Source organism: Galleria mellonella, unplaced genomic scaffold (genome assembly GCF_026898425.1).
Source record: "Galleria mellonella isolate WM207_F2 unplaced genomic scaffold, CSIRO_AGI_GalMel_v1 utg72, whole genome shotgun sequence".
Lineage (NCBI taxonomy): Eukaryota > Metazoa > Arthropoda > Insecta > Lepidoptera > Pyralidae > Galleria > Galleria mellonella.
In genome coordinates this window covers 1,490,619-1,496,124 of record NW_026442144.1, presented here as the reverse complement: position 1 = coordinate 1,496,124, position 5,506 = coordinate 1,490,619, and the positions used below count along the sequence as shown (strand labels likewise).

The following is a 5,506-nucleotide window of genomic DNA, read 5'->3' as shown; positions in this document are numbered from 1 at the left end:
TTTAAATCGTACTCATACTATTATTTGTCTATTTTTTAATGTACGATCGTAAAGATTATGATCGTAATTCGCACAAAAACATACGACTTTTTGGTTACCTGGCAACATTTTTATTATGAAACGAACATGCTCACATCATCAGTCACATGCAACAATTTATTGGGGATTTCCCCTTCACATCTGGCAGTCCTGCTTGCTAGAATATAGGTAAGTCAGCCACAGTTACTGACGATCGATATTTAAAGGGTATTGTTTTTGTGCTAAATATTTCATAAAAACGTTATTTAATACTTTGTGGATTATTAATTTAGTTGATAATCACTGGAAGTAAAATGGATGCTAATTTGAGAGATCAAGATCTTCGTATAAAACAGTTAATAAAAGAAAATCTACGTAAGTACTCTTTTTATACCTAGGTAGGTAAGGTATAATAAACACAAAAGGTACTTAGATCGCGTGTGTTCGAAGCATTTATTCTAATAAATTTAATTTAAAATTGTAGAAAGAAAAAAATGTCTGCCAAGCCGTAGCCGAAGCCGATCTCCAAATATATTTGGCGATAGTGAGACCCAGTGTCCAGATGATTTACCCAGCGTCGTCGCAACAAAGAAAAAAACGAGGATAAAGTAAAAGAAAATTTACTGAAAGAAGAAACAAACTGTTCTAAATGCTTAATTTATGGAGAAGAGGATAAAAGAAATGAGTATTTCGGACTGTTAGTGGCTCAAGAATTTAAATATATACGGCCATGTGTGCGAACGAGGTGTTATGAAGAAATTTTAAAGTATCTACGGGAAGCAAAAGGCCAACATGTTGATCAACTGCAACATGAAAACACTGAAAATTAATTACTTTCATTTTATTATATATAGATTTTTAAAATTTCCTGAAATATTATTAGTTAACGTTTTATTTAATATTGTAGAATTGATCAATACAATTTATAAAAATAATTTATTGGTATTACTTACATATTTTCAAAAAAATACGTAAAAACCTATTTTTTTGGGTGATTATGGGAGTTTATGGGTGTTTATTGGGTTTTTACCAAAGCACCGGGTTTAAACCCGGTGCTTTGCCCATCTGTAGACTCTTATGTTTGTGGCCTAATGAATTCAGTAAAACGGGGTGAGTAGGAAAAAATTGAGGTGTTTTAATTTTTTTAATTTAGACTTAACTGCACTATTATACCGGTCTCGGTCCGCACTTTGTCTGGTAAAATCTAATCAAAAACAAAATAAAAAAACATGTCAAGTCTCAAGCAACATAGTTCTTTAACTACGAACAATGTAAGAACTAATGTAAAATTAACCAAGTCAATTACTGTAGTTAGTGTCTAAGGAAGCATTTAAGATTATACAGTGTGTTGGTGTTCATTTTGAGATATTAGCTAATATTTTTATAGTGGAAGGAAACAGGTAAAAAAATATAAAGGTATGATAAAATTTAATATAAGAGCAAATAATAAATTAAAACAAAAAATACATTAATATATATACATCATAATCTGAAGCCAAATATGTGACCTTCTGTGATGTTTTGGATTAAGATAAAGCATTTAATAGTCGTATGTAACAATTATTAAGACGTTCTTCTAAAATATGGTATCAAACTGGTACCAAACGGAGTTACTTACTGTCAACCAGACTATTTATTTTGAATATGAGAAAATGTCTGCAAAAGTTGTGCAGCGTGAATGTGAGAGTGCGAATAGATGATCTGGTTTTGATTAAATTGCTTTATGCACATAATGCAGTCCTTGTTGCTTCTTCTGTGATACTGCTTTTTGTACTTTATGAGTATTATATGTTAAAAACTCCTTATTACTGTTTTTTAAATGAATGTTCTTATGCCGTGCATTATCATTGTATTATCAAAGTATATATCTACTTAATGTCTGTAAAGAAAAAATCTTTGCCTAACGACAATAGTGCTCTTCTTTGATTTGGAATATGTGGGTAACAAATAGTTCCAATTACTCTTAAGTGAGTGATCCTTAGCTTATCGCCGTATCATGATTCGTGTTTTGATTTACCATTATGTCCAGGTCCGATTCTGTTCAAGATACACATCTCAACACTGTCTAGGGATATTTCATGTAAAGTTCTTAAATTCTAAAAATACTAGCCTTTTTTTGAAGATATCTTATTTTATAGGTCTTTTTTAACGATTCTAAATTTGAATTTGAAAAAAAAAATTATAATCAATTGATTTGCGCGGCATTACTAAGGTGAAATTCGAATGTTTCAATTTAACTATCATAGTTTTTGGAAATCTTTTTTGTCAAATTAATGTTTTAAAGCAAGTTAGTAATTGATTCGGAATTTATGCGACTATTTTCATCATGCAGTGGCACCATTTAACAAGAGAGATGTTACAAACAGTAGGCATCCTCCAAACGGGGCCTACTCAACGGACGGATGGTTGCTGAGGCGATTGGAACAAAACAAAATGTGATATCAAGTTTATGATCACGTTATCGTGCTACTGGTGAAGTGATTAAAAAACACCCTGGCAGGAGGTGCATTACCACTTACCGGCAAGATCGATTTTTGCAAGTTGCCGCGAGAATGCAACCAAATTTTTACCAGAGGGACACTTTCTACAAAAGGCGTTTGCTTGGGTACCTCTGTTCCATTCGTGTTTCAAACGTAAAGGAATTGTGTTTGCATGGCTGTGTTTCGGTTTGAAGGGTGGGATATAGCGTGAATTTACAGGGTACAGAGAAATAACACCTAAGTCCTCAGGAATGGCAACGCATAGGGGGTGTCATGGGCGAAACAGTATACTCTGTTATGTCCATGGTACTGCTCATGTCTATAGACGACGGTTACCACTTTCCATCAGGTGGGCCGTCAGCTTGTTTGCCATTCTCAGTTATATAAAAAAAAATGTTACGGTCATGCAGTTAATTCAAAGGCTCCAGTCAGAGCACTAGTTGCTTGTGATTGACCAAACTGTGAGGAGAAGACTGCATGAAGTTAACCGGCATGCTCGCAGACCGCTTCGTACTCCAGCGCTGCGCCGAAGAAATCATGGACGAAAATTATAGTAGGCCCGTGAACATTTGCTCTGGTAGTGGTCTGTAGTACTGTTAATCGATGAATCCCGACTCGGTTTCCATACTGATTCACGAAGAGTACGTGTATGGTGACGTGTGAAATGTCGTGAGAGCCGTTTGCGACACCCTTAGGAAGTCGATCCTTACCATGGCGGGACGATAATAGTTTGGACGGGAATTCGTGTCGGTGGCAGTACAGACCTCGTTTGGATCAGAAACATCATGACCGCTGAAAAATACCGTAACCAGGTGCTAATACCAATCGTCCATCCTCATCGACTACAAATGGGCCAAGAATTCACACTCATGCAAACAACGCCCGCCCGCACACAGCGCGAGGCGTGACCAGCTAGCGCAGGAGGACGATGTGTCGGTTTTAAGTTGGCCCGCGCAATCACCAGACCTAAAACTCATAGAGCACGCTTAGGGCATACTCCAAAGAAGGGCTCTGAAGGATTTTCCCGCAAACATTGCAACTGAAGAGCAACATTTTTTGCATCTAAGCAGGACCTGAGACAATATTCCACAACAAGACTTTGATCACTTGATTCAAAGCATGAAAAACCGCTGCACAACCGTTATTAATGTCATGGGTGGTTTTACTGACTTCTAATATTTGTATCATTTTAAAAAACTTGAGTACTTAGCTTTATTTTTCTTTTTTCTTATAAAAAAACATTCATCTTTAATTTTACCATTTTTAAATTTTTTGTCTTTACTTAAATAAAATTTAAATTATGCAAAAATATGACTATTTTTTATTTTGTAGTGTAGTTTGTTAAATGGGATTTTCAAAATTATATACATGTTGCATGTTATATATTTTTTTTATTTTAGTAAATTGAGGTAATTCAAAATATCCCTAGACGATGTTGATGTGTGCATATACCGCTGTTTAAATCAATTTAGCCCTTTGTTGTATTCATTGTTGAAGTCTCCTCCATTGTTGTTTCAGGCATCCTATTTTCAAACGGTAAAGATCGACTTGTACATCTCAAGTGCCAATCAGTTTCTTTGCATCATTTATCTTCAGGACGCATTCGAATGGAGTTAACTCCAAGATATTGTCTTTTACGATATCATGAGTGGCAAGAGCAGAATAAACATTTTTGCTTATGGCAGGTACATACCATATATCCTTTAAGATAATTTGTTCAAATCGTCCATCTACCTCAGTTTCTGCACGGATTGTATCAATCCCCATGGCTTGGATACTCTGCCCGTTAGCGCCGGTAACAATGAGCAAATTTTTAAAATAAATGAAGTTCTGTAAAAGATCTTCTCTGTTGGTTATGTGACTAGTTGCCTCATTGTCAACGAACCAATCTATACGATTTTTAGACATCATTCCTAAAGTCCTCTTCAATTGTTAGAACTGTCAACTTCATATTCACAGCGGTCGACTTCTTAGATGGTCTGCCATCTGAAATCCATTTCTTACATTTTCTTACAAAATTTCGTGTCTTTTCGCAGTAATTACATTTATGAAAGCTATCTTTCTTTTTCTCTTCTGTTTTTGTATATAATGCTTTAGAAGTATCTGGTATCTTCTTTTATTTTGTTAATTAGGATTTTTTCGTGGGCTCATAAGGTTAGGCTCAATAGGTTGTTATCAATGTGATCGGTCTTCGAAATTAAGAACCAGCTTGATTTAAAACCAAAATATTTAGAAAGAGGGGTATGTAGAATTTGATACATCAACAAAATTTTCTGCAAATCATTTCACAGTTTCAGAGCCGAATTAAATTCGTGCCATATTCCCTTTAGCGATGAAATATGGATGGCCATGTCATAAGTTGGTTTTTTCTAATATCCGCAAAATTTTTGACATAATTCGTACGATTTGTCTATTATAATAATAGTAATAATAATAATAATTCTTTATTATAGATTACAAAAATCCATTTTTGTTAGTAACAATTGACTTAAATTATGTTAGTAGAAAAAAATTACAAAAATCATTTTATGTATTTTATATTTAAAATTTTTTGAATTTATGTTTCCAATGTGTACCTTTGACGTTGATTAATTATATTAGGTAATTAATAAGAATGAAAGTATAATTCGCCAGAATTTTAGGCTAATAAACTGAAAATCTTACATAATTGTTTGATATATAAAATCTATGACAATTGATAACTAAAACATTCTTCTAATATTTTATGGCATCACGACACGACGTTTCTACAATTGACTTATCTATTTTATATGAGTACATTTTCAATTGATTGTGTGCTAGCTTCTGTGATACTTATACACTCTTAGAAATTATAGAACTTAAAGAAATTAAAGGAAACAGAAAATGTAACGCAAATTTAAATTAGAATATTACTACCTATATTTGTAGTAAAATAATTGGTTTCTTAATAGTGGAGAACAGAAAGCGATATTAAATATTAAAATACGTATAATAAGCAGAATAAAATGTTACAATCAACAAGATGC

The 5,506-nt window shown here is 33.6% G+C and overlaps 1 long non-coding RNA gene across 1 annotated transcript; it reads right to left on the bottom strand.

Moving 5' to 3' along the window:
* Positions 1–3,869: 3,869 nt before the first annotated feature.
* On the bottom strand, positions 3,870–5,506 carry LOC128202043 (uncharacterized). Its single transcript, XR_008253572.1, has 2 exons — positions 5,075–5,506; positions 3,870–4,484 (listed from the first exon to the last, which is right to left on the bottom strand). It is a non-coding gene; the product is annotated as an uncharacterized LOC128202043 (long non-coding RNA).